This window comes from Chiloscyllium plagiosum, chromosome 1 (assembly GCF_004010195.1).
Source record: "Chiloscyllium plagiosum isolate BGI_BamShark_2017 chromosome 1, ASM401019v2, whole genome shotgun sequence".
In the NCBI taxonomy this organism is placed as follows: Eukaryota; Metazoa; Chordata; class Chondrichthyes; order Orectolobiformes; family Hemiscylliidae; genus Chiloscyllium; species Chiloscyllium plagiosum.
Genome location: NC_057710.1, coordinates 145,308,890 through 145,321,398, shown reverse-complemented (window position 1 = coordinate 145,321,398; position 12,509 = coordinate 145,308,890). Strand labels below are relative to the sequence as shown.

Sequence of the window (12,509 nt, the reverse complement as noted above, 5' to 3'; positions counted from 1 at the left end):
CTGCTGCAGGGAGAGGTTGAAGATGTCCGAGAAGACCTCTGCCAGTTGATCTGCACATGCTCTGAGTGCACGGCCTGGTGCTCCCTCTTTCACACGAAGGAAAACTGATCTGCCCTCTGATGCAATGACTGTTGGGATAGGTTCGTCAGGACTTGTCGGAATAGGTGTTACCTCTCCGCTGAAAATTTGCTCAAACAGAGCTTAAAAGGCACTGAGATGATCTGGGAGGGATGTGTCATCATCTGCTGTCTCTCTTTTTAGAACCTGTGATGTCATTCAGTCCTTGCCATAGTCGCCAGGTGTCTGTCTGGGTCTCTAGTTTTGGATCGGTATTAGTCCTTGGCGGTCTTAATGGCTCTGCGAAGGTCATTCTTGGATTCCTTATATTTGAGTGGGTCTCCTGATCTGAAGGCCTCAGGCGTGGTTTTTAGCAGGTTCTATATGTTCTGATTCATACTGAGGGCCAACATAACTCAATTCACTTTGCCACAGCATGAAAAAGTTCACTTCCACAATCCTTCCTGCTGATACATCATTTATTTGTGCAGAAGGTCTTTTGAATTACTTGTACATTTCTTTTGTCGAATTTGAGTTTTTCAGTGGCTGCAGATGTGTGGTTTGTGAGATCTGTTTGTAAAGTGGATGCTGACTGTAGAGAGAGTGTGTATAGGAAGGTGAGGGAGTTGGGGGCTGAAGGGGTTGGAGGGTTAAGCAGTGAGGGTGAGAGACGCTTTATTCGTGACCGAAGACTGACTGATGTCTCTGTTCCCCAAAACCAATCCTTGAATCTGGATGATTTGACATTGGCTTGGCTCTGTCTCTACTGTTGCAGCAAACTTAACTCCAGACTGTCCCATCATTCAAGAAAGGAATAAAATGCAACTCATTGCCTACTAATGACCTGGGCATTGGAAATGACAATGGGAAACAGACCTGTTCATGACAGCTGAAGACCCTATCGTACTCAATCATAAACTATTGGCTTACCCAATATGTCAGTGCAAAAGAAAGGCTTAAGTATTTTCATTCATTTTCTGTCAGAAGTATCAAGTGAATGATCTGTCTTGGCCTCACCCTGAGGTCCCCCGCATCCCAGATTCCAGTCTTTAGCCAATTCGGTTCACTCCATGTGATGTGAGGAAGTGGTTGAAGGGACTAGATATGGCATATGACTCTGACAACATCCCAGCAATAGTATTGAAGACTGGAACTCTAGTCCCTGTGCTCCTGATCAAGCTGTTCCAGTATGCCTACAGCACTGGCAGTACTTTCATAGAATCCCTACAGTGTGGAAACAGACCCTTCGGCCCAACAAGTCCACACTGACCCTCCAGAGAATAATCCACCTACTCCTCTTCCCTATTATCTTATATTTACCCTTGACTAATGCATTGAACCTATACATCCCTGAACACTATAGTACAGCCAGTTCACCTAAGCTCCATGTCTTTGGACTGCAGGAGGAAACCCGAGCACCCAAAGGAAACCCACGCAGACAAAGAGAATGTGCAAACTCCACACAGACAGTTACCCAAGGCTGGAATCGAACCCGGGTGCCTGGTGCTGTGAGGCAGCAGTGCTAACCACTGAGCCACCGTGCCACCCTAGGTATCTCCTCTGCTGAGAAAGCAGGACAAATCCAAACTGACCAATTAACATCCTATCACTCTGCTCTTCATCAACAATGTGATGGAAGGGATTATTAGCAATACTATCAAATGGCCATATAAAGGAGCAAACTGTTCCTTTGGGTTGGCTAGAATCTCTTGATCTCATTTCAGCCAAGCATAGACAAACACAGCCAAGCATAGACAAACACATAAATCTATTGGTGAAATGAGAGTAACTGCTCTTGATATCAAGGAAGCATTGAACAAGTGGAGCATCAGGAGTCCGAGCAAGAATGTAGTCACTGGGAAACTGGGACAAAATGCTGTTCCGGTTAAACTCAGATCTGGCACAAAGGAAAGATGGTTGTGGTTGCTGGAGATCAATCATGTCAGTCCTAGGACATCACTCCAGCAGTTCAGACTAGAGTCCTTGGCCCCAACATTTTCAGCTCCTTCAGTAATGACATTCCCTCCATCATATGGAAATGTTGGTTAATCATTGCACAGTGTTGAGCATCTTTCATGGCACCTCAGATACTGAAGCAGTTAGTGTCCATATGCAGCAGAATGTGGAGAACACCAAGGCTTGGGCTGAGAAGTGGTAAGTAACATGTGAGGCAGTGACCCCCTCCAATCAAAGAGAATCGGTATCATTGCTCCTTGGTGTTCATTGCATTACCATTCCCGAATCCCTGACAGTCAACATCCTGGGAGTTGCTGGTGATCAATCATATAAATACTGTCACCACAAAAGGAGTTAAGTAGCTATACATTTTACAGAGAGTAATTCACTTCCTGTTTTGCCAAGCCTTGTCCACCATCAACAATGCACAAGTTGGGAGTGTGATATAATACTGTCCACTTGCTTGGATGAGTGCAGCTCCAACAAAGTGCCTCACACCATTCAGTAAAAAGCAGCCAATTCACCACCTTTGATATTAATTTCTTCAACATAATATATGATAACAGCAGTGTGTACACTTGCAAGTCCTCCTGTAGTAACTCACCACAGCTCCTCCAATAACACCTTCTCAATCCACAACCTCCGCCACCTGTAAGGACAAGGCCAGCAGATGAATGGCACACCCCCTCAACTCATACATCATCTTGACTTGGAAATATATTGCCGCTCCTTCAGTATTGCTGGGTCAAAATGATAGAATTCCCTTCCAAAAGGTCGTGCTATGGAGTGCAGAGCTTTAAGAAGGTCAGCTGACCACCACATTCTCCAAGGGAATTTGAGATAGGTAATAAATGCTGACCTCACATTGGGGCGGTATGGTGGCTCAGTGTTAGCACTGCTGCCTCATAGCACCAGGGACCCGGGTTCGATTCCCACTTCTGTCTGTGTGGAGTTTGCCCATTCTCCCCTTGTCTGCGTGGGTTTCCTCCCACATGTTAGTGAATTGGTGATACTAAATTGCCCATAGTGTTAGGTGCATTAGTCAGGGGTAAATATTGGGGAATGGGTCTGGGTGGGTTACTCTTCAGAGGGTTGTGTGGACTTGTTGGGTTGAAGGGCCTGTTTCCATACTGTGGGTAATATAATCTCATCAGAGGCACAGCCCATGAATAAATAAAATAAATTGCACCTTAGAACTAAATGGATCATTATATGGTGGTCAGGAATTTTGTAAGAACTGAGTTGTTCTGCCAAGTGTATTAGTAGGGCCCCCAGGCAGAATCCCAACTGCTTTGAGAGGTATGGCCAGAGTTGAAAGTTGGTGAAAATACAGCAAAAATAGGAAAATCAGAATTTGGTGTCTCCCTAATGAGTGGCAACAACCTTACTTCTAGGCATTTGCATTTCATTATTAACTAATCTCGACTCATTTCTATGGAGCTCCCAATTGTTGTCTCCTTCCCTGAGATACAGGACAGCACCAAGTCATGGTGTGAAAATCAGAACGGGTAACTGTGGCAGCAGCTTGCCACTTGCTGTTTTGGGCCTTCAGACAGTTGCCTTCACCACAATTACCCCATTTACTCAATGGATACCATCCTTTTCTACCCTTCATCCATGTAGGTGAGCATTTGCCAACCAGAATCCATAGAAAGGTTAGCATGAATGCTGTCCGACCACCTCCCATCCACTTGAGCCTTCCAGCAAGTTTCTTTGAACATCAGGGACATTTATGACTTTCATGATTCTCCCAGGTCACCTTCAATGCATGGATACCCAATGTGCATCTAATACACATGGGATGCATCGTAACCTACTTTCTAGCACTCACTGCACTTGTACTTGGAGGCTACCTGCCTCCGCGGTAAGCATTGCTTTTTTTTTAGTACATGGAGAGAGGTGGCAGATTGCCGTGGTTTGGAGTGCTGAGCAGTCAAGAAGGTGGACAGATTGCTGGATGGCACTGAGCTCGGTCAATGTTACAAGTACAGCACGTGTCAGCAGTTTATGCGGAAACTGTATGAATGTACTTCATGTGTAAATGTCAAAGTCCTGAACAGGGCCAAGGACTACTGCCACAGTAAGTCAAGGGATTACAGGTACATCAGTGAGGGTGCTGTAAAGACACCAGTATAGGAGATGGCCCTGAAATTGAGATAAAGGGAAGGATTGAGTATGATGGAAGTGGATGGCAGAGTTGTCAGTGGTAGAGCAGGAGGGATGGTAAGATGTCCCCAGTGACTGAGTATTAATTGCGGAAGACGGGAAGAATGAACAGTTTGGGAGAATGAGGTGTGTGAGTCTTGGTGAGGGAACCTGTTACACAGAATAATGCAGGTTGTAGTACGTGAACTGTATGGTGTGCAGCAAACGAGGTAGAGTGAGCCGTGGCCTTGGGAATGAGAGGTAGCAGAGAGAAGATGGTGAGACTTACCTTTGTGTTGTGAAGAAGAGGTGAGAAAAGGTTACAGGAACATGGTGGATTACCGGCTATGAATCTCATTCAAAGAAACACTTGGCTGAAAAATGGGAAATTTCAGCCCTCCATTATCACAGCACTGGGATTCTTGGAAAAGATCCAGAATCTTGTTTTTTCTACATTCATCCATGGGATGAGGGCATCGTTGGCTAGGCCGAGCATTAATTGCCCATCCCTATTTGCCCAGAGGGTAGTTAAGAGTCAACTACATTGCTGTGGGTCTGGAGTCACATGTAGGCCAGACCAGGTAAGGATGGCAGTTTCCTTCCCTAAAGGACATTGGGTTCATTAATGTGTTTTTCTGACAATTGGCAATGGATTCATGGTCATCATTAGACTCTTAATTCCAGATTTTGTTTTGTTGAAGTCAAATTCCACCAACTACCATGGCAGGATTTGAACCTGCATCCCCAGAACAATATCTGGGCCTCTGGATTAACAGTCCAGCGATAATACTACTAGGCCGGTGCCCTCCCCTGGTAGGTATCTCGGGGCCTAATTCAGTTTTGAAAATAGAAAGAGATCCCATATTCTAGGAAAACTAGGAAGTGCCATTCTGGAAAATGTTGCATTTTTAAAATTCAACAGTAATCCATGAAACCAAAATAAGCTTTTTTTTTTGTTTCCTTTTTTAACTAATTAGTCTTCTAGGGTAGTATGCTGTACATTGACAAAACAAAGTCTTCAAATCAAGCAGGCCGAGAGTGGGAAAAAATTGGACATGATCGATAACTGTGTGTTTTGGAGGCTGGTGGAAGAGGGAAGCAGATTAGGGTTTGAGCCTGTGGGGAAAATTAGAGGACAGAATAAAAGTGAAGAAACAGAGAACAAGGGTAGAGGAGGTGTCAAAAAAATTGGCAGCCACCAATGGTCAAGTGAAACAGCAAAATGTTTGAAGAAGCATTAGACTGGCAAATCAAGAAGCAGTGCAGGGCTGTCGTAAAAGCAACCAGTCCGATATCAGAGCCCGACCAAGAGTGACAAACTTTTTGCGAACTAATTCTGAAAGGGTTGAGGTTTCATTGGAAATGACACTTTTTACTAGAAGCATTATCTGCTGCCTTAGTGCTACTTTCATGAGGGCATCCGCTGTCATCCACGGTAGCTCACCTGTAACCACTCTGTTACAATCCAACGTCCAACTTAGATTGAACCTTCTTTCTGAAGTCCTCCACTTGCCTTATAAAAATATTTTTTTAGATTTTTACCTCTGATCAAATAGGTTTTCTACAACCTCTACCATCGGGGAGAAGGTACAGAAGCCTGAACGCACGCACCAGCCGGTTTCAAAACAGTTTCTACCTTACTGTTGTTAGGGTACTGAATGGATGCACCATCTCTTAACATTCGCCTGTACCTGTGTTTTTGTTTTTGCCGCTGTTTACCTATTACTTACAATCTATGCTACTTAATTCTGTGATCTGCCTGTATTGTTCACAAGACAAAGCTTTTCACTGTGCCTTGGTACACGTGACAATAAATTCAACTCAATTCAACACTGTCATTTTCCTTTCTGATTCACTTTTGAGATTTTGTTTTGCGCTTCCAGTTAAGACAACAGACAAAAAGAAATAAACATTTTAGGGAAGCGTGTTAAAGACAATACTAAAAAAAAATTGTGGAAATTAAATATGAAAGAACTATATGCCAATGTTGTGAAGAATTAGAGTGGACAACTTTGTGCTCCATTTTACACTTTGTGCTCCATTTTACACTTTGACAGTGAATGAAGCTGGAGGGAGAATTTCTTCTCCTTGGCAAAATGGCATTTTCCTTGCTTCGTTCTCAATTTGTCATTCTTCACTGTGCTCACAGAATACCAGGGTTTCTGACTCTGTCCAATTCCTTGCAAATGAGCATTTCTGGCTATTGCTTATATCGCAAAAATTGCAGGATGGGGTTGCTGAAGATGTGAAAGTGCTCACTTTGATGTGAAAGAAATACTGATAAAGTTGTGTGAGGTGAACATTATGGAAATAATGGATGGCTATGAAAACATTGAATTATTTTCCAATACTGAAACGAAATATGATGAGCTGTACCCAGACTCTTCCAGCTTGTTCTTACAAGCTGTTTGCCAACCCCAGCCTTCTATAAGTTCCATTGTTCATTTTCTTATTAACACCTAGCCTCTTTTCTCCTTACTATTATTGCTTTTCTGGATGTAGGTTTGCTCGCTAAGCTGAAACGTTCATTTCCAGATGTTTCGTCACCCTACTAGATAATATCTTCAGTGGGCTTCAGGTAAAGCACTGCTGAAATTTCCTGCTTTCTACTTATATGTTTGGGTTTCTTTGGGTCAGTGATGTCATTTCCTGTGGTGATGTTATTTCCTGTGGTGAAGTCACTTCCTGTTCTATTTCTCAGGGGTTGGCAGATGGGTCTAACTCAATGTGTTTGTTGATAGAGTTCCAGTTGGAATGTCGTACTTCTAGGAGTTCTTGTGCATGTCTTTGTTTGGCTTGTCCTAGGATGGATGTGTTGTCCCAGTCGAAGTGGTGTCCTTCCTCATCCGTATGTGAGGATACTAGTGAGAGAGAGTCATGTTGTTTTGTGACTAGTTGGCATTCATGTATCCTGCATTTTCAGCAGTGCTTTGCCTGAGGCTCATTAAAGATGTTACCAGTAGGGTGACGAAACATCTGAAAATGAACCTTCCAGCTCAGTGAGCAAACCTACATCTAGAACCTCAACCTGAGCTACAAATCTTCGCAAAACTTGCTGATTGCTTTGCTCCCAGATATCCAGCTATGATGGGTCATTCCCAGTACCAAATTAGCTGTTAAGACCATTCAGCATAAACAGACTTAGAGGAAAATGCAAATCTAGAAATTTCAATTACTAAGAAAATGGTGCATATTAGATTTTCTTGTCAAGTATTTTGAGTGAGTTTTATCAAAAAATCACGATTTTACTATCAGAAATTAGCTACAAAACTATGGATGTGAACGTTTAGTTGGAGATGTTGGTAAAGAAAGACCAGAAATTGTGGACAACAAATTCATGTTAATAAAGAAATGATGATATTTGGCTTCAACAGTGGAAGACAGCAGTCATAACAATTCAGCTTATTTTATACACAGTCAGATTTATTGCTCACGTTGCACTTCGACCTCAGAGAAATTTGGCACAACAGCTATGGACTGGCCAGACAAATAAATTGACACTGACCTGACATTGATGTTTGTTAAGGTCAGCAGTGAACATTATCCATATCTGGTATTGCACTTTCAGAAACGTGATAACCTTAAGAAGTTTTAGCTCAATTGGGACATTTTGTCCTCCCATGCACTCATCACATCTGAAATTTTGTGGTTGTTAAATACCACATTGAGGAGTCAAGATGAAGACTGAGCTCTTTTCATTCAATCTGAACAACTTGAAAAGCAAAAGCAAGAAGGGAAACCGTGGTGATAAATTTCCATTTTACTACCTGGACATTAAACTGGAATCACCGATTGAATGTTCATTACAGAAACTGTCAGCTTTTACATTTTATTTCATGGGGCGGCTTGGTGGCACAGTGGCTAGCACTGCTGCCTCACAGCGCCAGAGACCTGGGTTCAATTCCCGCTTCAGGCGACTGGAGTTTGCACATTCTCCCCGTGTCTGAGTGGGTTTCCTCCGGGTGCTCTGGTTTCCTCCCACTGTCCAAAAATGTGCAGGTTAGGTGAATTGGCCGAGCTAAATTGCCCGTAGTGTTAGGTGTAAGGGGTAAATGTAGGAGAATGGGGTCTGGGGGGGTTGTGCTTCGGCGGGTCAGTGTGGACTTGTTGGGCTGAAGGGCCTGTTTCCACATTGTAAGTAATCTAATCTAATCTAATCTAATTCCTATTAGGAATAGTTGATCCATAATGCCAATTTAATGCCTTTTACATAGTGAATGAGATCTACGTGATTCTTGTTTCAATTACTACAATCGGGTCTTTCTAGAAGGTATAAAGTTTAGTACAGTGGATGTCCAAACAGATTTGTGGATTCAGGCTGATCTTTAAAATATCACAATGAGGTGCAGAAAATAATCAAGAAAGCTCATCAAATGGGAGCCTTTATATCTAAGGGACTGGAGTACAGCACATTGCAGTTTAACAAAACCCCAATTAGATCCCACTTGGAGTACACAGGAAGGATATATTGTCCTTTTAAGGGAGTACAACTTAGGTTCAGAAGAATGATATCTGAATTCCAGAGGTTCTGCAAAGAGATTATACAAATTAGGCCTATTTTTGATAGAATTAGGAAGGTGGAAGGGATGGGATAATCGAAGTGTTCAAGATATTGACAGGAAAAGACAGGGGGTCGATAAAGATAAACTACCCTCTGTGTCTTTGGGCGTGTGTTGCCTGTTTGAGACCAGGTCAGGTGATCTGGAGGTGGAGCGAGGGGAGGCTGTCTAAGACTGACTGGAGCTGAGAGGATGCACAATAAAGGACTCCCTGTTCACGTTTACTGTCCTGTTCTATTTAGGGTTCCAGTGAACCATAAACACATCAACTTGCAACGAGACTAGGAATCAGCCCTCAAGCTGTGTTTTTGTCAGGAGGGAGAATGTCACCTGGATTTTGAAAATTACACAGAATTGAGGAGATAAGACCAAGAGAGTTGGTTGAGAGGGGTCTCAGGCTGTGCTTGACTCCGGGGAAGAATGGTTTAAAGCTGGACAGTGGGCCAAGAGAGGCAGCAGTCATAAGGCGATTCCAGCTGCAGCCGATGGCTGAAGAAGAGTGGACTCACCTGGGAGTTCCCGAATTCAGTGCGGAGAGCAGTTGTGAGTAGACTGTGGCTGCATTTGGCACGAGGAAAGAATGGTAGGCGAACACAGTAAGGCTGCCGCTAACATGGAGAGCATTCACTGAGAGACTTCAGGCCTTGAATGGCTGCTGGACTTGAGAGGTGGGTAAACAAAATGGCGGGCCAATTTGGAGGGATGGCACCATTTAACGAAGGGACAAAAAATTGGATTCTGTTGACCGAGTGCGTTAATTCATACTTAAAGGTGAACAAAGTGGAAAAAGACATAATGATGCTGGTTATCTTGAATAACTTTGGGAACAAGACTTTTGTGATTCTGAAGCATCTGGTGCAACCAGAGAAACCTGTGCAGAGCTACTCGAAGTGTTGAGTTATTTTGCACCATTGATGATAGTGGAACATCTCCATTTTGATAAGAAGGTACAGCCTGAAGGAGAGTCATCACACAATTTACGGCCACCTTCAAGAGGTCAGTGGAACACCGTGAACTCCCAAGAAGCCTTCCGGGACTGTTTGTTTTGGGGAAATAGAGCTGACCATCAGTGAAGCAGCACGATTGATGACGCCTGGGGTGTAGAAGTCGCCAAAACTCAGCAGAGTGCAGCACTAACCATAGAATGTTGTCGTTGTGGCAAAAGAAACTCAGTGCTGCCAGTGTACACAGCCGGCCATGTTGCTCAGATTTGCCGGGTACATCACACGCAAGTGAAAGGCTATCTAAAGGAGACGTAGAGGATAAGGTCACAAGTGTCAGCCAGAGACTAGACTAGGGGTCAGTTGGGTCTGTAGGACAAGCAGAAGGCCCAAAGTCATCAGAGTTTCGGTTAAATATTCTGTCCGTATAAGTTGAAACTAATTTCTGGGTTCTTCCCAAATTAGACGAGAAGGTAGTAGAGATGGAAGTGGATATAGGTGCGGCGGTGTCTCTGATTCCCAATTCAACAGATAGGGAAACGTGAAAAGCAGTGCCATTGAAGCCTGCCAGGATTACACTTTGGACCTATATTGAGCAAGTGGTCATGAAGTCACCATTAGCAGAAGCTATTTACAGGTAAAAGTGCAGCTAAAAGTTAAATTGGAGGAGTGGTTAATTGACTGGTGGACTCTACAATGAGTTTCCAGGAGACTTTGGACAGGTATAAAGGTGTCTTCAAGAGAACCTGAGGGGAAGTGAAAGGAGTAGAAATTATAATTTTGATTGAAGTAGAAGGCTTGTCCAAGGAGTCTGAAGCCACATCCATGACCGCATGCCATCGGACTGAAGAGGAGACAGCATTGGAACAACTAACGGACTTGGGAGCATTGGAACCAGTAACACCCAGTGAGTGGACCAACTTAATCATCCCAGTCTTAAAGACAGATGGCATTGAGGATTTGTGATGACTTTAAGGTCATAGTTAACCCAGTCCCGTGTGCGGATCAAGACCAACTTTCAGTCATTGGACCTTTTCAGTGCACTGGCTGGGAGAAGCAAACTCTTAAAGATTGATGTGTTGCTGATGGGGGTTGCAATGGAGACACAGCCCCCCTTCTGATTACAGTGATGCACAGTGTGCCTCTACAAGTGCCTTCCTTTTGGCATCACATCAGCGCAGGCTGTATTCCAGAGGACCCAGAACCACATTTTAAGTAGTTTTCCAGGTGTCCAATGTTGTCTGGAAAAGTTTGGTTATTGGATCCTCTCAAGAGGAGAATTTGAAAAACCTAGCGGAAACCCTAAAAGGATTGCAGGAGCATAGCCCACAGAAGAGAAGAATGTAAGCTTTTAAATTACTCCATAGAGTACCTGGGCCATCTGCTTGATGGTGAAGGACTGCATAAGGCACCCAAAAAGATGGAGGCCGACACGAAGGACCCAAGACCAACAAATCTATGTCAGCTGAGGTTGCTCTTGGGACGTTAATTACTATGTAAGATCGTGTCTGATCTGGCAACTGTGCTAAAACTCCTGCATTGGCTGCTGGGAAATGTGCACCCATAGAAATGGACCCACTCAGAATTATGTCCTCTTTTCAGGAGGTGGAAGTTGGCCTTATCAGATGAGTGATTAATGAGAGTTGTTATCCGTCCCCCATTAAGAGGAAAGATGCTGGAATGTGTGCACATGATGTGGTACAAGGAAATAGCCAGGAAATACTTTTGGTAGCTGAAGGTGGACTTCCAGATTGAGGAGAGAGCGGGATTATGCGAATCCTGCTCATTTGTGAGGAAGGTGCCACTGTTGTTGCCCCTGCACCAATGGGAATGGCCTCCGTTATCATGGTGGTCATGAAGTCAATATCAGCTGGAGCAACAATGGACTGACCCAATGAAATATTTGTCAGGTTCAGGAACCCGAAACCAGTCATAAGTGACAGCAGTCTCTCATTTCCCTCGTATGTGGTGAAAGGGTTTGAAGAGTACCTGGAAAATCACAGTCAGATATGTGAGAATATCTCCTTATCTCTCTGTGACAAATGGCCTGCAGAGAGATTTGTACAAATCTTGAAGTGGGTCCTAAAGACTTCACTAGGGGAGGGTTCACTAGGATGGGCACTCAATAGATTCTTCAGCATGTGCAGGACCATGCCAAGCCGGATGACCCAATACTCACTAGTCTCCTTAATGTTTAACTGACAGCTCAACTGGAGCCATGATTGACCTAATGTGTCCAGATGAGATGGGAAAGTTGGTTGAGCCAAGTCAAGAAGCACGTGTAGTCAGAAGGTCAGGAAATCCAACGCCAAGAGTATCTCAAAGATGAGAGACCATGTTCACCTGGAATCGTACATCTGTGGAAAATTGGATCCCAGTTGTGGTGGTGGCTCCATTTTCATGTACAGTGCAGCCTAGGATTGAAATGGTCTGGAGGAGACATGCTGACCAGCTGTTTGCCGCACCTCAACAGAGAGATGATCTTCAGACCATGAGCCAGTCCAGATCGGGCAAGTGGTGTCGACCAAGTCTCCAAGCAAGGCTTGACCATACCCAGGAGGCTACAACAGCAGCTTCCCAGGGCATCAATAACCAATCAGTGGAATAACAGGAGCTTCTGGAAGCCTAGGTGACCACTAGAAGTGGTTCCTGGGATGAGGAGACTGTGTCTTCTGAGGACCCGAATGTCTCGCAAAGCTGAGAAAGTGGGAAGGTCAATGGCTGCTTGCTGCAGTAAGACATGAGGAATAAGCCTGCGAGCATTAATGCTTTGCTGCAGCAGAGAGAGTGATGTTTGAAAACTCACAAGCAGTATTTGCTCAATGTAACTGAGCAAGACTGGAGCTTGGTA

The 12,509-nt window shown here is 44.0% G+C and overlaps 1 protein-coding gene across 3 annotated transcripts in view; it reads left to right on the top strand.

Moving 5' to 3' along the window:
* The window catches only part of fstl5 (follistatin-like 5), a 534,185-nt gene that overhangs the window by 17,481 nt on the left and 504,195 nt on the right, over nt 1-12,509 (top strand). The window contains exon 1 of one of the 3 annotated variants that reach the window (XM_043698750.1): nt 6,696-6,736. The exons of the other annotated variants lie outside the window; for them this stretch is intronic. The gene's annotated coding sequence lies outside the window, so the exon portion shown is untranslated. Of the gene's footprint in view, nt 1-6,695; nt 6,737-12,509 lie in introns of those variants that run through there. 3 annotated transcript variants of the gene reach the window in all.